General features: G+C 42.8%; 1 protein-coding gene across 2 annotated transcripts in view; it reads right to left on the bottom strand.

Moving 5' to 3' along the window:
• Positions 1-7,363, bottom strand: part of ndst2a (N-deacetylase/N-sulfotransferase (heparan glucosaminyl) 2a) — a 64,556-nt gene extending 57,193 nt beyond the window's left edge. For both annotated transcript variants that reach the window (XM_026191234.1, XM_026191235.1), the window contains exon 1: positions 7,188-7,363. The gene's annotated coding sequence lies outside the window, so the exon portion shown is untranslated. The remainder of the gene's footprint in view (positions 1-7,187) is intronic.
• Between the last annotated feature and the right edge of the window lie 17,169 nt (positions 7,364-24,532).

Raw genomic sequence — 24,532 nt, 5'->3', positions numbered from 1 at the left:
AAACCACAAATAACATTTAGAAACAGAAAGACCAAATAAGACTTCATCACAACATGTCTGAGAGAGCCTGCACAACTCTGGGAAATAAAAAGCAGAAAAATAGGATAAATCTGCAAGACAGTGTTAAAAATATATAGAGGGAAGATAAGGAACGCATAGGAATGCATAGGTAATGACCTCAACCATAACCCCACGAGTACATCATCACCTGCGAATGTTATGCCATAGTGTATGTGTCTGCCAGTGGAACCAGGCCATGACATGACTGCTAGCAGAAGTATCAGGATGCATTAGCCCCTTTTCCGTTTGTACCTCTTCGGATTGACTCGGCACGGTTCACCACAGTTTTCAGGATTTTCCATCAGGTCGTAGTACCTGGTACTTTTTTTAGTACCTGCTCGGCTGGGGTTTCAAGTGACTAAAACAGGTACTAAAATGTGACGTCGTCAGACTGCATGGCATTGATTGGGTGGTTAGTAGTGTCTGATTAGTCATGAGTGTCTCAGCTCAAGAAAATCATAACCGCCATTTTTTAAACTCAGCAACAAAGGGAATGGCTACAAAAAAAACAACGCCGTGACCCCCACGAGTGTGACGAAAAGCTACAGACAGAGCAGCAGGTCGCTTCAACATCCACCTTTGTTCTAGTGTTTGTGTAGCATATTAGGCAAGGCAAGGCAAGGCAAGTTTATTTGTATAGCACAATTCAACAACAAGGTGATTCAAAGTGCTTTACAGAGACATTAGAAACAAGAACAAATAAAAAGCATGATTTAAAATTGATTAAAACAAGCAAATAAACTAACTAACTAATTAACAAACAAACAACAAACAACAGTATATAAAATCAAAACAGATAAAATCAGAACAGTAGATAAAATCAGTAGTTAAATGTAAGTTTTGAAATTTAAGCTTAAAGTGTGGATTTGGTGCTTTATTCAAATGCAGCTGAGAACAGGTGAGTCTTCAACCTGGATTTAAATAAACTGAGTGTTTCAGCTGATCTGAGGCTTTCTGGGAGTTTGTTCCAGATATAAGGAGCATAAAAGCTGAATGCAGCTTCTCCGTGTCTGGTTCTGACTCTGGGAACTGATAAAAGACCGGATCCAGATGACCTGAGGGATCTGGAAGGTTCATACTGGGTCAGGCTGTCATTGATGTATTTTGGTCCTAAACCATTCAGAGCTTTATAGACCAGCATCAGAACTTTAAAGTCTATCCTCTGACGGACAGGCAGCCAGTGTAAAGACCTCAGAGCTGGACTGATGTGGTCCACTTTTTTGGTCTTAGTGAGGACTCGAGCAGCAGAGTTCTGAATGAGCTGTAGTTGTCTGACTGATTTTTTAGGTAGACCTGTAAAGATGCTGTTACAGTAATCAAGCCTACTAAAGATGAATGCATGGACTAGTTTTTCCAGGTCCTGTTGAGACATCAGATCTTTTATCCTTGATATATTCTTGAGGTGATAGTAAGCTGATTTTGTTATTGTCTTAATGTGTTTTTCTAAGTTTAGGTCTGCATCCATCACTACACCCAAATTTCTCGCCTGGTTTGTGGTTTTTAGATGTATAGATTGAAGTTCTCTGGTGACCTGTAATCGTTTTTCTTTGGCGCCAAAGACTATTACCTCAGTTTTGTTTTTGTTTAGCTGGAGAAAATTGTGGCACAACCAGTCATTGATTTCCTCAATGCATTTACCAAGAGCCTGTACAGGGCCTCGGTCTCCTGGTGACATTGTGATATATATTTGTGTGTCATCTGCATAGCTGTGATAGTTTATTTTGTTGTTGTTTATAATCTGTGCCAGTGGGAGCATGTAGATGTTAAACAGAAGGGGTCCCAAGATGGAACCTTGGGGAACTCCACATGTGATACTTGTCTGCTCAGATGTGAAGTTACCTATTGATACAAAGTATTTCCTGTTTTCTACGTATGTTTTGAACCAGTTTAGTACAGTTCCTGAAAGACCTGTCCAGTTCTCCAGTCGTTTGAGTAATATGTTGTGGTCAACTGTATCAAATGCTGCACTGAGATCCAGTAAAACTAAGACTGACATTTTTCCACTGTCTGTATTCAGACATATGTCATTAAACACTTTGGTCAGAGCGGTTTCAGTGCTGTGGTTCTGTCTAAAACCTGACTGGAAGGCATCGTAGCAATTATTCTGTTTTAAGAAGTAACTGAGCTGTTGAGAAACTGCTTTTTCAATGATCTTACTTAAAAACGGGAGATTTGAGATCGGCCTGTAGTTGTTCATTTGTGTCTTGTCAAGATTGTCCTTTTTCAGTATAGGTTTTATTACAGCAGTTTTTAGTGATTCTGGAAACACACCTGATAATAAAGAAAAGTTGACGATCTGTAACAGGTCTGACTCTAAAGTCTTTGAGACCTTTTTGAAAAAACTTGTTGGCAGGACATCTAAACAGCAAGAGGAGGAGTTCAGTTGACCTAAGATGTCCTCCAGGTCTTTGCTGTTAATCGGGTGAAACTGTTTGATGGTGTTTAAACAGTTTTTCGGTGGACACAGTACATATCCTGGATCTGCTGTTGATGTACCAATTGCTTGTCTAATTTTTTGGATTTTTTCAGTGAAGAATTTGGCAAAGTCATTGCAGGCCATGGTCGAATGAAGTTCAGCTGCCACTGACACAGGAGGGTTTGTTAGCCTGTCGACTGTAGAAAATAAGACCCGAGCATTATGGCTGTTTTTAGTGATGATGTCAGAGAAGTAGGACCTCCTTGCACTCCTCAGTTGTAAATTATAATTGTGAAGTTTCTCTTTATAAATGTCATAATGAACCTGGAGGTTTGTTTTTCTCCATCTGCGCTCAGCTTTCCTACACTCTCTTTTTTCATTTTTCACCAGTGTGGAGTTTCTCCATGGAGACTTTTTCCTTCCAGAGATAACCTTCACCTTAATGGGAGCAATAGTGTCCATTACATTTAACATGTTAGCATTGAAGCTATTGACGAGCTCATTGACTGACCCTCTGGGCAGGTCAGGTGTTAATGGGAAGACCTGGTTAAAAATTGCACTACTGTGTTCAGTTATACACCGTTTTGTGATCACTGTTGTTGATATATTTGTGTGGGCTGAGATTTTACTTTCAAAGAAAACACAGTAATGATCAGACAGGCCCACATCAGACACAGTAACCTTTGAAATGCTCAGGCCTTTGGAGATCAGTAGGTCAAGAGTGTGTCCTCTATTATGTGTGGCCTCTGTTACATGCTGAGTCAGCCCAAAGTTGCCCAGAGTGTTACTCAGGTCTTTAGTCCCTTTGTCCTGAGGGTTGTCCACATGAATGTTAAAATCCCCAGCAATAATTACACAGTCAAAATCAACACAGATCACAGACAGCAGTTCACTAAGGTCATTAAAAAAGTCTGTGCAGTATTTGGGAGTAGGGCTGGGCCATATTATGCCGTTCACGGTAATACCGGTATAATGTTAGGCAACGATAGGAAAATGAAATATCGCGATAGAATGGGAGTAAAACGCGCATGCGCAGTGCCTTTGTTTTCATACGCACATGGCCGATTGTTGAGTGAAACAGATGAACCAGAATTGGTTTGTAAAAATGGTGCAACTTCCGTGATGTGGAACTGGTTTGGTGTTTGTCCGTCAGATACACAACAAAGCACATTTTTTTGCAGAACATGCAAGCGGCCGTTGTTATTGTCGTATTTGTTGGACTAAGATGCTCTTAAATCTGGGAGTAATCTGGGTCCTAAACTCCGTATTCTTCAGGTCAAACAACACTGCAGCATCACTTAGAGTTAAAAACTGTCTAAATTCTTTCATCTTTAATAAAACGATCAGCATTGCTGCTTTACCAGGTGTAACTATAAAGTTTAACTTCCAGGCATCCATGAAAACAAAAGTTATTACATTTAACGGAGTTAGAAGTTAGCAGGAAGCTAGCGGAAGTTAGCTCGCTAGTTTCGCTAGTTACCTAAGCATGATATTGCATGTTCTGACTGAGAGATTTCTGAAAAAATTCAAACGTACAGCTCTGCTATCACTTCCAACATAAATGAAGACAGAAAACTAAACAGCAGTGACGTTTGTAGGGTTACTGAAGTTGGGCTAGCTGGTATATAATGATGTGCTACGTGATCGCTAGCGACACAGCTATGTTAGCATAACATAAACAGTGAAGCTGGAGGACGAACACTAACACTTTTCCACTTATAAAAGTTAACGTGAAGGTTCTTCATGGTTAGAGACAAATGCAATCGCATGGCAGGATGCTGTAAACGGACCAAACTTCAGTCAGGAGAACAACTGAGATAATCCATCCACAATACGAGGTTAGTCATTAATATACTGCAACAACATGGGAATAGAGCAGCTGCCAGAGAATTCAACATTAATGAATCAATGGTACAGAAGTGGAGGAAGCAAGAAGAATGAGTTTAATAAAGTTTGATTTATCTGACTGCTTTGTTTCGCTTAATGTGCCTTATAATCCCGTGCACCTTATGGTCCGAAAAATGCGTACTGCACACTGCAGTTTAATGTTGCAAAGCACCTCTTTTTAACTTCAGTGGATATTATACATGGTTATGCTCAGGATATGTCAGCCCATTTCTACTGGAAATGCCTTTTGGTTAAACTTTCAGCAAGGAATTTGCATTTGCACTGTTACATTTTTATAAAGCTTTAATGTACATAAAAACCAGCTTCTTGTTTAAGTGAAAATAAATGGAAGGTTGTCTTTTTGTGCTAGTAATGTTGTGGAGTTGTATTTTGTCTCGCATCAATTATATCGTCGGTTATATCGTTATCGCAAATTTTCAAATATATATCGTGATAAATATTTTTGGCCATATCGCCCTGCTCTATTTGGGAGGCCTGTAAACATTAAGAAACACAACTTTGGATGGGGCCTTCAGCTGTAAAGCCACATATTCAAAAGACTGAAAACTTCCAGGAGATAGCTGCTTACATTGAAATGATTCATTAAATAAGACAGCAACCCCTCCTCCTCTCCTGCTCGCCCTGACCTCACTGATAAAACTGTAGTTAGGAGGGGTCGTCTCGATGAGAACAGCTACACTGTTACTTTGGTCCAACCAAGTTTCAGTTAAAAACATAAAATCAAGGCTGTGCTCAGTGATTAAATCATTAATTAAAAATGTTTTCCCAGCTAGAGATCTAATGTTTAATAAAGCCAACTTAAGTGTTTTAGAGGTATTACTTGTCCCCTCGTGTTTGGGAGCAGTCTGTGGCACACAAGGTATGTTTACTATGTTTAAAGATCTTTTAGAGTGCAGCTCTCTGTGTTTTGACCAGGCCACATGTCTCCTGTCACCTAAAAGTACAGAAATTTTAAAACCTTCTAGTAAACAGCTGCAATGCGCAGACACGTTGCTATGACGACAAGCACACAATATTAATGTATACTTTATTGATCCCCACGGGGAAATTCCTCTCTGCATTTAATCCATTCACTCAGTGAAGCAGTGGGCAGCCATTGGGCGCCCAAGGAGCAGTGTGTAGGGAACCCCCAACCTTCCGATCATGGGGCCACCACTCTACCTACTGCACTATCCCTGCCCCAAGGTTTGCCCTGCCCCAGCAAACAAGGTACTACTGGGTCGTAATGGCAAACCAGTTGGTCTGAGTCGGGTCCTGTCGACCCAAGTAGGTACTAATAGAAAAAGGGCTACTGTGGTGTGTAGGGGCTATACTTTGATCAGATTCAGCCAAAAGCTATAAAACTGCAAATAGATTGTGATGCAACGAATACTACAAAAAGAACCCAAGAGATTCTCCAGGCAACTAAGAGGAACCTGAGTATTTTTCAAAGACCAAGGCTGTCTCAGCCCAAATAGAGAATGCTTTAGTTAGTGAAGACAAAACTGAAGACAGAGACACAAACAAACAAACAGCAACTGAAGGTGGCAGCATGGCAGCAGTAAAGTCCTCCAGAGCATCTCAAAGGCGGAAACGCACCATGCCTGCTCTTCTAGTTTCTCAGCAAAATGAACAAGTCAAAGCAATTTGTTTTTCACTTCGATTTACGGAGTGTCTTCGGGTGTCTTTGAATTCAGCCATCTCCAGCTGATTAGTTTTATTTCCATCAAACCACATGGAAGCTTTTCATTCCTAATACATTACCCAATCCATATCAGTAAAGAGATCCAACATATTTTTCCCCATAGAGATCGGATGTTTTTTCAAAGTGTTCCTGTTATTTTTTTCAACAGTGTATTTCTGATTACTTTTGTGCTTCTGAATATCGAGTCTGTGTAAAAAAAAATGGCTGCAATTCTTAAACAGTTAATGCATTACTTTTGTTAAATCCTTTGAATTTAAGCTCAAGGTTTGGACTTACCACATCTTCATCGTTAGATTTGAAATCCATTATGGTGGTGTAGAGAAGCAAAGCTTAAAAATTTGTCACTGTGTAACTATATATATAAACAATATATACTGTATTAAGATGGTCCTAAAATGGTGATGGTCTGGAGTGGAGATGACAACGATAAAGTAGTCTGATCAACCCTTTCTCAGGCCGCGTTCTAGATCATTTAATTTGATATTAAATCATATGTATTTGTAAAGTAGAGTCGGCGAAAGGGGTTCAAAGAGCGCCGAGTCTGCAATGCTGCGGCTATTAGTGTAATCCGAACAGCTCGGGTTATTTGGCAACGACCAAAACATCCAACCTGGTGTCGACAGCACCTCTGTCGCTGTGCAACATCTGGTCTACTTCACGTTACACTAGTGAAAATATGGGACTTGGCAGTAAACCAGACACAAGGGTGCCTTCTCAGTGCACATACCTGTCGGACTCACCACACTATATTACATGAAGGAGGACATTTGAAAAGCAGCACGGCAGCAAACTAACTCTTTAGCCTGCTGAGTGCATGCGCAAAGCTCGCTAACGTTAGCTTAGCTAAGAACAGCGTTCAGTGTGTCTGGGTAAACGTCTAACCTATAAAACCGTGGCCTGACCATGGCTTCCTGGTGGTTTTATCTCATTGTAGTGCAGGTATATCCTTGAGTTGTCCAGCCGCTAACAAGGATTCCCAGTACAAACACCAGTCCCCTAACTACGGGTATGACTTGTACCCACAGTTAGCTGCTGTGGCTATTAGAGCTACTCAAAATCCTGCAGACAACCGGGCTTCAGCCCCTAGGCCTTAGCATAAAATATGTCTGTGACGCTCACCTGTATTCATTGTCCACACACAGTGATCCGTCCATGGCGGAGAAGCACAACAAGCTTCAGTATTTACAGTGAGAAAGTGAACTTCGTTTCGTCGGTGCTCAGGTAGCCATCTTGGTTCTGCCGGGGCCTGGAGTCAACCAAATCCGTCACACAGGGGGAGGGTTTACAATCTGAAGGCCCGCGTTATTAATCCAAGAGTTGTTTTCGTAGACTGAAGACCAAATAAAGAGAACCGTTTTCCTGTCAATTCGGGAAATATCGAATGAGTGGACACACTTTTATTTTGAATAACTGAAGCTACAAAGGTTACATAGATTTGTTTTTGTTTCTGGTGTGTAGCACAGTGAAGTTCCCAGATGTGACCCGCGAGCAGAAGCAAAACACTAACATAACGAGTTTGTTACAAGAATATTGTCGTTTTACTTACTTACTTACACTAAAACACCTCAGTAACGATTACCTATCTGATAATATACATGCTGAACCCTTTGTTTTGCTGTAATCATCATCACATTATCTAATTTGTTCACCCACAGTTTGATTGAGATCCGATTCAGAATACTTTATGGATCCCCATAGGTAGGGTGACCATATTTTGATTTCCAAAAAAGAGGACACTTGGCCCAGTCATGAAGAATTTTAATAATACTGTTTTGTTTAAAGAAAATTTTAACATATTTAAAAGATGCCTTTTCTGTGCGGTTAATGAATGGTGAAATAAAAAATGTCATATAGGCTTTTGCAAGTCAATAAGTGCAAAAAACAAAACAAAAACAAACTTAAAAACCTCTGGAATTAAATAATGTTACAGAAATAATGACTCATCTGTATAAGAAAAATTACCAGTGAGGTACCAGTGAGGTATTGTGCAATGGTTTCTGATTTCTCAATTAATTTTGTTTGCATGCCACCATTCCATTTTCTCTGTTCGGTGGTTACTGAAGTCTGAGAAATGCCACAGTGCTGGATTTCATTAGCTTCAAGAGTGACAACAGCTTCAGTCTTGGTGCGGGCACTGCTGAACTTTTTAGCTGTGTTAAAGTCTGGAAATGCTTTTTTTGTTTTTTAGCAACACACTAGTGCAATCCATGGATCTGTAGCTATTGTGATGCTTAGAACCTATAATGAATGTAAAGGTTAAGAAACTGAGAAAAAGTGTTCTTGGTCATCAATCTTGAAGTTGCTTCGAAAATATTTTTATTATTTTTATTCCATATATTTTCACACATGCTACAGTTGTGTCGGGGATGGGTGGGTGGGGGCTGGAGCATATCCCAGCTGTCTTAGGGGGAGAGGCAGGGTACACCCTGGACAGGCCACCAGTCTGTCACAGGGCTAACACAGACAGAGACAGCCATTTGCACTCACATTGACACCTATAGGCAATTTAGTGTTTCCAATTAACCTATCCCCACTAGCCTACGTCTATTGCAGCATAACTAAGGGAGGATTCAGGGTCACCTGGTCCAGCCCTAACTATATGCTTTAGCAAAAAGGAAAGTTTGAAGCCTAATCTTGAAAGTAGAGATAGTGTCTGTCTCCTGAATCCAAACTGGAAGCTGGTTCCACAGAAGAGGGGCCTGAAAACTGAAGGCTCTGCCTCCCATTCTACTTTTAAATACTCTAGGAACAACAAGTAGGCCTGCAGTGCGAGAGTGAAGTGCTCTAATAGGGTGATATGGTACTACAAGGTCATTAAGATAAGATGGGGCCTGATTATTTAAGACCTCGTATGTGAGGAGCAGGATTTTGAATTCTGGATTTAACAGGAAGCCAATGAAGGGAAGCCAAAACAGGAGAAATCTGCTCTCTTTCTAGTCCCTGTCAGGACTCTTGCTGCAGCATTTTGGATTAGCTGAAGGCTTTTCAGGGAGTTTTTAGGACTTCCTGATAATAATGAATTACAGTCGTGCAGCCTGGAAGTAATAAATGCATGAACTAGTTTTTCAGCGTCACTCTGAGACAGGATATTTCTAACTTTAGAGATGTTGCACAAATGGAAGAAAGCAGTCTTACATATTTGTTTAATATGTGCATTGAAGGACATGTCCTGGTCAAAAATGACTCCAAGGTTCCTCACAGTGTTACTGGAGGCCAAGGTAATGCCATCCAGAGTAAGAATCTGGTTAGATACCATATTTCTAAGCTTTTCGGGGCCGAGTACAATAACCTCAGTTTGATCTGAATTAAGAAGCAGAAAGTTAGCGGCCATCCAGGTCTTTATGTCTTTAAGACATTCCTGCAGTTTAACTCATTGGTGTGTGTTATCTGGCTTCATGGACAGATAGAGCTGGGTGTCATCTGCATAGCAGTGTAAATGTATGCTCTGTCTTCTAATGATGCTGCCTAAGGGAAGCATGTATAATGTAAACAGAATTGGCCCTAGCACTGAACCCTGTGGAACTCCATAATTAACCTCAGTGTGTGAAGAGGACTCTCCATTTACATGAACAAACTGGAGTCTATTAGATAGATATGATACAAACCACTGCAGCGCAGTACCTGGGTCTGGGTCATTTTGACCCGGCATTTTCTGTTTCTCATGTTTTGGTGTTTTTCTGTATTATGATTTGTATGATGATCTGATTCATTAGTTGTGCTGTTTTTGATTATTATTATTCCTCCAGTCTGTCTCTCAAGTCTGTCTTTGTAAATTGTTTCTTGTTTCCTATTTACTTTGAAGGTCCATGTCATATGTTAGTGTATTCAGTTTTACTTCCCCTGTCTCGTTAGCCCTAATTTCTCCCAGCAGTGTCTCCCTCCTTTTTCCCATTCCCTGATTACTCCCCTGTGTTTTTAAGCCCTGTGTTTTCCTTTGCTCTTTGTTGTGTTGTACTTTCTACATGCTGTGTGTTTGTCATGTTCTAGTGTTTCTGTTCCAAGTTTTGTTCTGAGGTGGCTGTAGCTCAGGAGGTAGAGCAGGTCGTCTAGTGATGGGCAGATGAAGTTTCATGAAGCACTGAAGCTTTTCATCCAGTTGGTTCACCCCAGCGCAAAGCGTCTTGAAGCTTCATTTGCTTTAGTAGGACACCTACTGGACGTGAAAATATTAGTTGGCATGGATTTGAAGAGTGTGGCCTTTTGCACACAGCCTGTAAATGTCAACAACAAAAGGAGTGTGTAAAACATGTATATTGTAGTGATGGCAGTATACTGTGTATATTTATACCAGCAGTATGGAAAATGATTATGGGGCGATTGTGGCTCAAGAGTTGGGAGTTCGCCTTGTAATCAGAAGGTTGCCGGTTCGAGCCCCGGCTTGGACAGTCTCGGTCGTTGTGTCCTTGGGCAAGACACTTCACCCGTTGCCTACTGGTGGTGGTCAGAGGGCCCGGTGGTGCCAGTGTCCGGCAGCCTCGCCTCTGTCAGTGCGCCCCAGGGTGGCTGTGGCTACAATGTAGCTGCCATCACCAGTGTGTGAATGTGTGTGTGAATGGGTGGATGACTGGATATGTAAAGCGCTTTGGGGTCCTAAGGGACTAGAAAAGCGCTATATAAATACAGGCCATTTACCATTATTTGGAAATGCGTAAAATGGAAATGATCATTTACTGTGAGGAGTGGTTGGCGTGTGGACAGTGATTAGTGTTTAGGGGACACGTCATTGGTTTTTGTTTAAAAACAACACTTTCTCCACTGTGGCAGGTCGTAGGCCATTTCTTGTTTTGGACAATATTTCCCCTGCTTTTGAAAACACTCACTCACAGGGCACAGATGAGGCAGGGGTACACAGGTATGTCAGTGCTAACTTATATAAGTGAGGATAGACATATTTTTGTCTCTCCCAGTATTTAAGGGGGTCCTCCAGCCTTCCAATATTTGGCTCCGTTGGACCTCAATATTCGCATCTGCTGTTACATTTTGTCTGTGTCTGCCTGACACTCTCATCCAGGCGACGCCACAGGTTGTTACCTAAACAATGAGAGTTTTATGCGATACTAACAATTCAATTTTCAATTCAATGTTATTTATATAGCGCCAAATCACAACAACAGTCGCCTCAAGGCGCTTTATATTGTACAGTAGATCATACAATAATAGATACAGACCCAACAAACAGTTTATATAAATGCAACTCAAATGCAATAACAATAGTACCGTGGGAAACAGCCTCAACAGTTTGTGATGTTGATGGCTGTGGTGGTGGTGTGGAGGAAGAGGAGGTGGTGGAGGCCCTCATTACGGAAGCACATTCTGCTTTCAGTCTTTTTCTGCTTCGCTAGCTCTTGCAGGGCTGAGAAACCAGAGTTTTCTGAACCTTGGGTCCAGCAGTGTCGCAAGGAACATAATGCTCATGGTTTGTATTTTATCCAGCTTCTTTCTCAATAGCATCCTCAGCTTCTGAGCCAATGGATGGTGATTTTTCCATTTGTTCATTGAGGCAATGACCCAGCATAGTGAGCAAAGGTATGACCTTTGACCCAGACTAGAGATGGCACGATACCACTTTGTCCGATACCGATATCATAAATTTGGATATCTGCCGATACCGATATGAATCCGATATAGTGTTTTTTAATCAACAAAAGTTTTTTTTTTTTAAATATCTTGCTGCATTTTGTGTAAGTTCATACTCAAGTTTAAAACAACAACTACACTAAAGCTATTCTGTTATACCTGTATGTAAAAAAAAAAATAATTTCATAGTTCAGCAATACTGATCAATCTAATAAACTTAAACCTACACCATCCTCCCTATTCTGGTATTTTAAAGAGTACTTAGCATAAATATTAAGCAACCTAACTAATAGGGTTCCAACTCCCAGCAACAACAAAAATAAATAAATAAAAAATAGGGAACCACCCCTCACGCTCCACCTCATGATGCTTAATCGACGTAATCAACCTTAATTTGATGCAGTGTGGAAAAAAATGCACAGAAATCAATTATTTTTCAAGAAATATTAAATAGATTCAACATCTTTCTTCTACAGAACTGCAGACTGCACAGATGGTACCTTCCCAAAGGAAAAAGTACTATAGCTTAATAGGGTATATTAGACTTAATAGTTACTATATACAGTAATTGACTTCTATTCATTTTACATCAAATTAAAACTTTGGGTGTCAGATAATTATTTATTAAAAGCTAGACATTTTAAATGAGAATAAGAAAGAAAAGTATGTCTTTGTGCCCCCTTTTCCCTGTTAATGCCCTATCGGCCCCCCTGGCTAAACTTTGCTAGATCCGCCCCTGCACAGTTACCAGCCGTCAGCTACGTAGAAAAAGATCCTCGAGTAGAAACTAATAATAAATACATTCTAACAACAGCTGATCAAGCTTAAACGTGCTGCTGTTGTTCAGCCGCTGGTTTCCTCTTTCTGGTGCAAAGTGGGCCAAAAACAAACAACAGAGACGGACTCGCGACAGAAAAGCCGATCAGCTGATCATTAAGCAGTTTCATGATTGAAGTATCAGCAAGAAGAGGCAGTCGCTCCATATATCGTTTGTTAAGCTTAACGCAGGAATGCTTTACAAACATTCAGAGATGGACTTACACACTTGCTTTACTTCTCTCTGGGATAACTTTGTCGGAGATGAAATGCCGGGTTGCTAGCGAAGCTCCACATGCTATCCAGACCACCGACAGGTCCTGCATGCCACAGCCGCTCTATCACGTGATGCATACTGCTCCGATGTGCTAACGTTCTGAGGTGAGTTACGGCGTGTTGCAAGTTTTGTGAGGTGCTTTCGTGATATTTAATGGATTGGATTACATTTTTTATTTTTCTCCGATATCCGATCCAGTAATTTAGGTCAGTATCGGACCGATACCGATACGTAATATCGGATCGGTCCATCTCTAACCCAGACACCCTTTTTTCCTGAGAGAGCTCAGTGGTTGCATCGTTAAATAAGATAAGATAAGATAAGATAACTCTTTATTGTGGTGCTAGGACAACTAGAAACTCTGAAATTATACCAAATTCCACAGATGAAACAGGTGGGATGTTGAATAGTGATAGTTATAGTATATAATAGCAGTAAATAATATAATATAATAGTGATAGCGAATAGTTATCAGCTATTTTGAAACAAAAAAGACACTTTTTTATCCATAACAGCAAATGGACTGTACAACAGAAAATACAAATGCTATTTATGGTCTCCTCACAACAATGATAAGAAAAATAAACTGGGCCAATATGGCATGTTTGTTAATACACATGTTAATAATAATAATAATAATAATAATAATAATAATAATAATGGATTGGATTTATATAGCGCTTTTCAAGGCACCCAAAGCGCTTTACAATGCCACTATTCATTCACTCTCACATTCACACACTGGTGGAGGCAGCTACAGTTGTAGCCACAGCTGCCCTGGGGCATACTGACAGAAGCGAGGCTGCCATATCGCGCCATCGGCCCCTCTGGCCAACACCAGTAGGCAACGGGTGAAGTGTCTTGCCGATTACAGATACGCTTCCCAACCCCCTGAGCCACGGTCTCCAGGTCTCCGAGTGTCCAGCATTCAGAGGCTACCTGAGGACACTCTTCATGTGAGAGAAAATCTGCTCACACAGATATTAGAGACAAATACTGTCAATAAGGCCTCTGCAATGTTCTGAAGACAGTTAAACTTGTCAGGTAGTGATGTCCAGCAGGTGAAAATGCAGCTCCATGAACACGCACTGTGGATTCCAGCTGCTTCGATGTCGCATTAACTGGCATTAACTCAGCCAGTTAATGCAAGACAAATCCAGCTGCTCATTAAAGAATTCTGGTTTGATCAGAAAATAAAACATTGGTCCAAACACCTGAAAGTCCCAAAAATGCATTGTGAATTCTGTCTCGAGTCAGTGGTGCTGATGCTGCGCTGAGCGGAAAAGCTCCTGAAGCATTTGAAGTGTCGGAATGTGGAAAGCTAACAACGTCTGGTGAGAGGGACGTTGTTATTTTTAGCCAATAAGTAAGTTATTTTTAGCCAATTACAAGTTGAATCTGGTAGTTGGGGTTGTTAGCTAAAATACTGTCATTAAGAAGAGGCACAACTAATGTGTCTATGTGAGCTGATTTGCGATGTGCACCGCTGGTGCGGCCATTTCTTTTTTAATGCACCTGCTCAAATTAATGCACTGCGTGTCGTGCCCAGGGCTGGACTGGGACAAAAAAAAATCAGCCCGGGCATTTTGACGAGAGACCGGCCCCCCAGGTATTAAAGCCATAAAGCCTTTGAATGAAAACAGACGCTTTTATGACAGTGATGTACAGTCTTGTTGGTATATGTATGATTTCTATACATTTTACGTCAGATAAAAACTTTGGTTGTAAGCTTCAGATAATTATTTTTTAAAAGCTAGACATTTTAAATGAGAATAAGAAAGAAAAGTATTTCTTTGTGCCCCCCTCTCCCTGTTAATGCCCTACCTGCCCCCCTGGCAACATTTTGCTAGACCCGCCCCTGCACAGTTACCAGCTGTCAGCTACTTAGAAAAGGATCCTGGTGTTATTTGTCTCTCAGAAACAGTTCATAACTTCAACTCATTCATGTCACCTAAAAGGTAAACCTGTTTCTCCATAAACCTGTTCAGCTCTGATGATCCAGTAAGGACATCTCCTGGTTTCATCTTCATGTTTCCCTCTCACCACATATCCAAACCGACATCATGACCAGCAGCTTTACAGCTGTGGCTCCAGCAAACATCAGCTGATACTAGAAATTAATATTAAATAAATTCTAACAACAGCTGATCAAGCTTAAACGTGCTGCTGCTGTTTACCGCGACATCTGCTGGTTTCCTCTTTCTGGCGCAAAGTGGGCGATAAACAAACAAGAGAGAGAAGCTGATCAGCTGATCATTGATCAGTTTCATGATTGAAGTAGAAACAGGAGAGACGAGGCAGCTGCAGCGTAACGACAGAATAACTCCAGCTTTGTGTCTTTTTTCATTCTAGCTGAAGTCCAGGACAAACTGTGTTCCTTTTCAGCTCAAAACGAAACGCGTGATATTTTCTCTGAATACGAGACGATTCTTTTTTTTTTTAACGGGACGGTTGGAAACTCTAACCTTATGATTAAAATAAAGTTCACTATCAGTAACATCATAGCACCCACCCAGCTGTATAGAAACTCCATCATGCTAGCTAATACGCAGTACGAGTTATTGTAACTGACTGTAGAAAGTCAGCACAACGAAAATAAATTGCACCTAAACTTGGTTCATATCTGACCCAGATAGACTGCAGGTCATAACTTCTTACCTGAAGTTCAGTTCACCTGACACTCGGACCGGTGCTGCCTCGGGTCTCTGCTCCTCTTGCCTCCCCTTTCCTTCATCCACCTGCTGGCCTCCACCACTTGATGTTACTGAATCTGTGGAAGCTACGCTATAGCCACCATCAAACAACTGAGTTATTTTTACACACCGGCCAGCATCTGGCCAATCCACCACCTCTCATTGTTTATACCGTTACAAAAAACAAAAACCATATGCCCGATGGCCAGTCCATCGGGCATACCGGTGTTCCCCTTATTCTCAGGCAAAGCTCTGTAGTGCCTAAGCATGGATGAGGTGTTGTTGTTATATCCCAGCTCCCTGGCACATAGCAAACACTTCACCTTGTACGAAAGTAAAGACAGCTCAACATAAATTGCATTGCACCATCAGTATTATGAAAATACATCTTCTGTAGAAATTTACATACCTTGTTGAGAGGAATAAGATCAAAATGTTCCCACACAGGGGAGGACATCCTCCTCTTCTTAGCTGGCTCCATTCTCTCCTGACTTTCTCTCCTCACTCTCATAAACCTCCAAACTGTCTCCAAACTCTCACTAACCGCAACTCTCCATCAAACACCCACATTTTGAATGAAGTCTGAGGGGTTTATATCGCTGTCATAGCTCGCGGCAAAGTTCGAACCACTTCCTGAACCAGTCATGTGGTACAGCCGGGCAGTCTTGGGGGGGACAGCGAGGCTTCGGACGTCATCATTTTCAGCTCCTCCCATCAATGAAGCAAGCCTCGTTACGCATATCGCGGAAACACCCCCCCCCATTTGTAACACACCCAAAGAAAGATTCTAGGTCTGACCAACCGTCTCTGTCGTGGGCAAAAAGATGACAGTCAATAAAATTCTAAAAGATTATTTATTGACAAAAAAATATATCAAGAGATAAAAGATAAAACAGTCCAGTGTCCCATTTATGAATTGTATAAAAAACACACAGTCCCAAGGCCAGAGCCAGCTATGCCACACGGCCAGTTGCACTCCACGTGTTGCCTGTAACAGGGTTAGAAGTTGTCCTTGGAGACCCACCACCCTGCAAGCATATAGCCAGTGGTCACTCCAGCCTCTGCAACTCTGCTGCCTTTAGGCTGTGGCATATAATAGGCCCTGGCCTGCACAGAGAGACAAAACGACACTTTCACTATAGAATTCATAGGACAAAACCCATCCATCCCAAACATATCTAATTTCATCACAGTACATACCTGCACAGAGAGACAAAACGACACAGCAGTGTTTGTAGTGTGGGCTATAAGAAGACCAGTGTATCAGTGCAATCAAGTACACCTGCCTCTAATTAGTCCAACCCCATTCCACCCATTGGCTCACCAAAAATGTGACACACACACACACACACACACACAAAATCACTCCCAACCCAGTGCAACTTCACACAATAATATGGAGCTGAATTAACACAGGCACATTAGTCTACCATGTTACACATTACTCGACACAAGCTTTGAAGCCCCGATACAGAACGTCACATCACTAAGGTCACCTACTGATCAGAAGGTTGCCGGTTCGATCCCTGGCTCCTCCAGTCTGCATGTCAGTCTGCATGTCAAGTATTCTTGGGCAAGATACTAACCCCAAGTTGCTCTCTGAGACATCCATCGGAGTGTAAATGTGTTTAGACAGCACTAAGTTTAGAGAAAGTGACTGGGTGAATGTGGCATGTTGTATAGGGCGCTTTGAGTACTCCGTGAGAGTAGAAAAGCGCTATATAACAATCCATTTTGCTTTTGTGAGAGTTAATTTTTAAGGAGATTTTTCCAGCAATAAAGCTGCGTTTTGAGTTCCAGCCCCGTCTTTGAGAGTCTTGCATTTTGGGTCCTTTTTACTGCCTGTCACACAGCCTATTACCTATGACAGAATGATACGACCACTACATGGACCCAGCAGCACTCTTCCCGTCTGATGATCTTTGGGAGGATATAATTGATTCTGTGAATAAGTTATGTGACCCGGCCCATCGAATCCATCACTGAGGAGGAAGCAACGGACGCGCCACCAGCGCATCACCCCACAGCCAGACTTCAGGATGTCAAAGCAGCCAACTGTGGTGAGTGAAAAGGACACTTTTTCTCTTTCTTTGGACCTTGGGATTGTTTATTCTGGGGCTATGTTTTTTGAGTCAGCTGCCCAGCCTGAAGCTCAGTCAGCTACTCCTCCAACAACTCCATTTTCATCACAACCACCACTCCAGCCCTCAGTTCAGCCAGCTGTCCAGTCGCCCTTAGCAGCCCGGTCTCCTGTCCAGTCGCCAGAGGTGGGTCGAGTATCCAAAAATTGTACTCAAGTAAGAGTAGCATTACTTTAAAATATTATTACTCAAGTAAAAGTGAAAAGTACTCATCAAAAAAGTTACTCAAGTAAGAGTAAAAAAGTACTTGGCGAAGACTACTCAAGTAGCGAGTAACTGTTTGAAATGTCAGATTTATTTTATAAATAAATGCTATCAGACAAACAAATATAAATACATATACAAACTTTAGTATTTTCAACAGGAATATATGTAAAAACATCAACGAAATAGGGCACAACAATTCTAATTTCCAGATTTCAGTTTTTCACAACAAAGCTTTTTTCACCAATACCTACAGTAAATAATATAAATGTATAAACAGTGCAAACAATTTCCAGTGACAATATATGCTGTAAACTTTATATTCATTTTTGCTCCAAATGGCACAGCAGCCTCAGAGAAACATCAGCATGAGACATCTTCAACATATGTTCATACAAGGCAGCTCAGTTTACCATAAATTGTATGGGTGTGCATCTATTTCTGCATATTTAGCAAAAATGTGCCATTGTGATGGTTAAGCTTCAGCAGCAGTTTGCTCTCAAGGTTCTTTCTGTGAAGCTGTGACTATTTAGCAGTGAACAAGAGTCCTGCATGACTGAGAAGTCCTTCACAAGCTCCAGATGCAGGAAGAGCTGTATTGGTTGTGATCGACAGCTTCTTGAACGCCATGCAATAGATCCACACCTCCAGTGAATGGACATGAAAGGTACCTCTCCAGCTCCTCTGCTTCTGGCTTTCCTGACCCCATGGATCCATCATCTTTGTTGGTTAGGCTTCTGTTTGTGCTGGCCTCATCCAGCTCTGAGTCTAGGTGATGTCTGATGAAGTGGAGACCTGTGGAAAGATGTATGGTTTTCAAAAGAATTAGGTCTGGTCATTATAGTGCTGTATACACTGCCAAACTGCAGATATTTGTTTGGAGCTAGCCTTCAAAAGCTGTCCATACACTGTGCGATTTTTGGCCCATTTTGAGCCGATTTTTCAGTTGCGCAACCATTTTGGGGATCGGCCCGAGTTTTGCCTTAATCGTGTGTCGTGCATCGTGTAGTATACATGGGGTAACGAAAAGCAGTTAACACCTGACGACCAGCTCCCAATCATCAATCGTTTGGTCGCATGATAATCAAACCTGTTTGAAATCCTGTCGCCCCTCAAGGCAGCCTCTCACACTGCGCACGCACAAACACAGAAATGAAAGAGAAAAGGTGGAGCAGCACGGCGGTGCAGGGTGTGATCTGGACACAAGAGATGGAGGCACAACTTGTAGAACTTTGGAAAGCTCATCCGAGTACGTAAGCGTATGCCACCCAGGCAAGAAAAATAGAGCTATATCACGTTATAATGTGAAAAGTTTATTGTTATAACAATATACTTTTAATGTTTGTACAATATACTGTTCACGCTTGAACAATATAATATCACGTTCGTACAATATAATATTTATATTGTACGAACGTGATAATTATGTATATTGTAATAACGTGATAGTATATTGTACAAACATTACATTCTCACGTTATAACGTGATATAGCTCTATTTTTCTTTTGCCTGGGTGGCAGCTCTACGCTTCCGTATCCGAGGCTTTTCAATGTGGCCTCACAAAATTATCACGACTACAACAACCATGAAAAGAGCTGGATGGACATTGCTGCTCAATTACAGCTGCCTAATGTTTTTCAGTAGTAATTTAGCAAAGTTGATGGTGTTGTGTGTGTGTGTGTGTCTTTGTGAGTGAAAGACAGAGAGAGGGAGAGCAAGGGACCGATTTTGTATGATAAGCTTCATGTTATGAACGCACAGTTTGAACACTCAGGTCGCATCAGAGTATCAGACTCGCAGCTCGAGCTCGACACAGCTGCTGCAACATAAGACTGACATCCAGCTAACTACAGCTAAAAAGATATTTAGAGAAAACTTACCGTTTCCTCAGGTTACACGAGTTGAGTTATTTCACGCTGAAAAGTTGGTTTGTTTTGGCTCTCACTGAAGACACAGACACTGAAGACATAGCTGTTCTTTTGTGCTGCTTTTAAGCGAAACATTCTTTGTATGTGAGGAAAATGCTGTTCATCCTCTTCAGCTCTAGCGTAGACTCTGCCATGTTTTCATGTTTCTTCTTTCCGTGTGTCTGCTACTTTGAAACGCTTGGGCCACTCTGCCCGCCACAGTTTCAAACTGGTCATGTGACTGCATGGCCACATCTCATTGGCAAAAATGTTACCGGAAACTCCACTAGTGGCATGTTATCTAATGTGTTAGACTAATTTTATTTTATTTTTTTAAAGTAACGAGTCGAATTTTGCAAATGTAGCGGAGTAAAAGTACCGTTTCTTCTTCACAAATGTACTCAAGTAAAAAGTATCATGCAAAAAAGGTACTTTAAAAGTACATTTTTTTCAAAAACTTACTCAAATAAATGTAACGGAGTAAATGTAACTCGTTACTACCCACCTCTGCATCTGACACATATCACCTCTGTTAAACAAATGTCAGAGCAATTAAGAAATGTAAGTTTGTTAAATAAGATAGAAGTTAGTGACATTTGCAAATGTTTTATTTAAAAGAATGAATCTTTTAGGTCCCTGACCTAATTTCTCAGTTGGAGCTCTAATCAATCCATCCATCCATTTTCTTCCGCTTATCCGGGGCCGGGTCGCGGGGGCAGCAGCCCAAGCAGAGAAGCCCAGACCTCCCTCTCCCAAGCCACCACCTCCAGCTTATCCGGGGGAACACCAAGGCGTTCCCAGGCCAGCCGAGAGATATAATCTCTCCAGTTTGTCCTGGGTCTGCCCCGGGGCCTCCTCTCAGTGGGACATGCCCTGAAAACCTCACCCAGGAGGCACCCAGGAGGCATCCTTGTCAGATGCCCGAACCACCTCAGCTGGCTCCTTTCGATGTGGAGGAGCAGCGGCTCTACTCTGAGCCCCTCCCGGATGGCCGAACTTCTCACCCTATCTCTGAGGGAGAGGCCAGCCACCCTTCGGAGGAAGCCCATTTCCGCCGCTTGTATTCGCGATCTCATTCTTTTGGTCACTACCCACAGCTCGTGACCATAGGTGAGGGTAGGGGCGTAGATCGACCGGTAAATTGAGAGCTCCGCTTTTACACTCAGCTCTCTCTTCACCACAACAGACCGGTACAGCATCCGCATCACTGCAGCCACTGTACCAATCCGTCTGTCGATCTCCCACTCCCTTCTCCCATCACTCGTGAACAAGACCCCGAGATACTTAAACTCCTCCACTTGGGGCAGGGTCTTGTCCCTTACCCGGAGTGGGCACTCCACCCTTTTCCGGCTGAGGACTATAGCCTCAGATTTGGAGGTGCTGATTCTCATTCCCACCTCTTCACACTCGGCTGCGAACCTTTCCAAGGCAAGCTGTAGGCCATCACCTGATGAAGCCAACAGGACCACATCATCTGTAAAAAGCAGAGATGAGATCCTGAGACCCCCCACAGGATCCACCGAGGGGCTCTACCACCAAGTAGTTGTTTAACTGCCTCAATGACCTCGCCCTCAGAGATTGGCGGGTCATCCCCTTCGTCCCCAGACTCTGCTTCCACCACGGAAGACGTGCCAGTGGGATTGAGGAGATCCTCGAAGTATTCCTGCTACCACCTGACAATTTTCTCAGTTGAAGCCAGCAGCACTCCACCCTCACTACACACAGTGCAGGTAGAACACCGCTTTCCCCTCCTGAGTCGCCAGATGGTTTGCCAGAATCTCTGGCCTGTTGGTACCTATCAGCTGCCTCTGGAGTCCCACAGGCTAACCAAGCCCGGAAGGACTCCTTCTTCAGCTTCGTGGCTACACGACAGGCACCAACTATCTTGCGGCCGCAGCTCAGTGGAGCGGCTTCGGCAATCGAGGTGCTGAACATGGACCATTCAGACTCAATGTCCCCAGTCTCCCTTGGAATGCTGTTGAAGCTCTGCCGGAGGTGTGAGTTGAAGATCTCGTGGACCGGGGCCTCTGCCAGACGTTCTCAGCACAGCCTCACTGTACGTTTGGGCGCGCCAGGTCTGCCCAGCATCCTCCCTCACCACCAGGTGGTGATCAGTTGACAGCTCAGCCCCTCTCTTTACCCGAGTGTCCAAAACATATGGCCTCAGGTCTGGTGACACAATTACAAAATCAATCATCGACCTGTGGCCTAGAGTGTCCTGGTGTCACGTGCACTTATGGACACTCTTATGTTCAAACATGGTGTTCGTTATGGCCAAACTGTGATTTGCACAGAAATCCAATAACAAAACACCGCTCGGGTTCAGATTAGGGAGGCCGTTCCTCCCAATTACGCCCTTCCAGGTCTCACTGTCGTTGCCAACATGAGTATTGAAGTCTCCCAGTAGGACAACAGAGTCCCCAGGGGGAGCACCCTCCAGTGCCCCACGCAGGGACTCCAAGAAGGCTGGGTAAGCTGAACTGCCACTTGGTGCATAAGCACAGATGGGAACAAACCCTCCCGTCCACTGGGAGAAACCCCAACATACCTGCAGCAAGCCAAGGGGATACCAAGATACCCACCCGAGCCCGACGCCTCTCACCAGGGGCAACTCCAGACTGAGACAGAGTCCAGCCCCTCTCCAGGAGACTGGTTCTAGAGCCCAGCCATGCATTGAGGTGAGCCTGACTATATTTAGCCGGTACCTCTCAACCTCACGCACTAGCTCAGGCTCCTTCCCCACCAGAGAAGTGATATTCCACGTCCCAATTGCCAGTCTTGGTAGCCCGGAATCGGTCCGCCAGGACCTCCTCTCCTGGCCGCCGCCCGACATTGCACCTGACCCCTACCATGCCTCCTGCGAGCCGTGACCCTGCAGCAAGATCGGCGCATGTCCCTTTTTCGGGCTGTGCCTGGCCGGGCCCCATGGACTAATGCTCGGCCACCAGACGCTCACGCTCGGGCACCCTCCCTGGGCATGACTCCAGGGTGGGCCCCCCGGTAACCCTACCCCGGGCAGGGTGATCTGTTCCCTGGATGGTCTTTTCATAGGGTTCTTCTGAATCGCTCTTTGTCTGGTCCCTCACCCAGGACCAATTTGCCATGGGAGACCCTACCAGGGGGCAAAAGCCCCCATACAACATAGCCCCTGGTATCCCTGGGACACACAAACCCCTTCACCACGATAAGGTAACGATTCACAGAGGGGAGCTCTAATTAAGTTATAACTGTTCTAAGACTGTAACTTTGAAACGATATTAATTATTTGGGACATGGGAAAAGAACTACACTGGACATCACCCGGTTATATATACACTGTATATATACTGTATATAGTTCATAGAAAAAAAAACAAACCATGCAGGGTCCATCTGCCGACTTCCAAACCCTACAGGCCCTGCTTCTAATATCTTGATTGGTAAACAAAATGGACAAAATGGATTGCTTCATTAGCTTTCCAGCTGGAACAGCTTCAACTCTTCTGGGAAGGGTTTCCACAAGGGTTAGTACTGTGTTTATAGGAATTTTAGACCATTCTTTCAAAGTGCATTTGTGAGGTCTTTACAGTCCCGTGGCAGCTTTACTTGGATGCAGCTGCTCGGTCGTGGAAACCCATTCTGTGAACCTCTCCATGCATTGTTATTGGGCTAAACTGAAGGCCACATGAAATTTGGAGGTTTCTAGCCACTGACTCTGCAGAAAGTTGGCAACCTTGGTGCACTGTGTGCCTCACAGTCTGCTGAACTCGCTCTGTGATTTTACGTAGCCTACCACTTTGTAGCATGGTTGATGTTATTCCTAATCGTTATCACTTTGCTATAATACCACCACTAACAGTTGACTGCGCAATATTTAGTAGCAAGATATCTGTGTTCTCAGTCATTCAGGTCATCGTAGTCTAAGGAGCTTGGAAAGAAAAGTGTCTGGACTTCTTTAAGTTGCTTGAAGATGTTTCACCTCTCATCAGAGAAGAGAAATGATGAACTAAAGAAGCTTCTCGGAAATTTCACGACTGAACTTATTCCACAGGTGGCATTCACTAAGCTCCTGAGAGTGAGCCATTCTCTCACAAATAAAGCAGTCTGCATACCTAGGTGTTTGATTTTACATACCTGTGGTCATGGAAGCAATTGGAACACTTGAATTTGATGATTTGGATTTCTGTGGGAATTTTGGCAATACAGTGGTCCCTCACTACATCGCGTTTCAGCTTTCGTGGCCTCGCCGTTTCGCAGAATTTTTTTGTGCAAATCTTTTTTTAAAACAATGCTTTGTGTTCTGGGTCCTGATTTACTGACAATGGTTTACAGCCAATCTCGTGCTGTGTCTCCTGTACAGTACAGAATGCGTTCAGCTTGTCAAATTTACACAAATCTTCACTAGCAGTGCTGAAGTGCTGTACTGTATGTTTGTAAGTTTTCTCCCCAACAAGAGAGAAAAGTGAAAATGTTCATTTCTGTCTGAGAAAAGTGTATAAAGTGTGTTACGTCTCCCCGAGGGCAGGAGGGGATAACACAACAACTCCGGAAACTCAGTACAGGTGTTATGAAAAAAGGTTTAATGGCAGCGCTCTCACAAAATAAACAACCCAGACTCAAACAACAAATGTGGGGGAAATAGGGACAGTTAGGTTGTGCCAAAAAAAAAAAAAAAAAACACCAAAAAGACAAAACCAAAACTTAGCTGAGCTGAGCTACTATCCTAGAAAAGCAACAAACAGGAGAGATAGACCCAAACCTCAACTTAAAACAAGCTCAAAATTACATGGGTGGCACCAACCTACTTACCTAGTGTTTCTAACACAAAGACTCTACGTGAGTAAGTGTATGGGGTCCCCAAACTCACCTA

Source organism: Astatotilapia calliptera, chromosome 13, assembly GCF_900246225.1.
Source record: "Astatotilapia calliptera chromosome 13, fAstCal1.2, whole genome shotgun sequence".
NCBI classification, from domain to species: Eukaryota; Metazoa; Chordata; class Actinopteri; order Cichliformes; family Cichlidae; genus Astatotilapia; species Astatotilapia calliptera.
The sequence above is the reverse complement of the archived record's forward strand: the minus strand, read 5'-3'. Positions and strand labels throughout refer to the sequence as shown.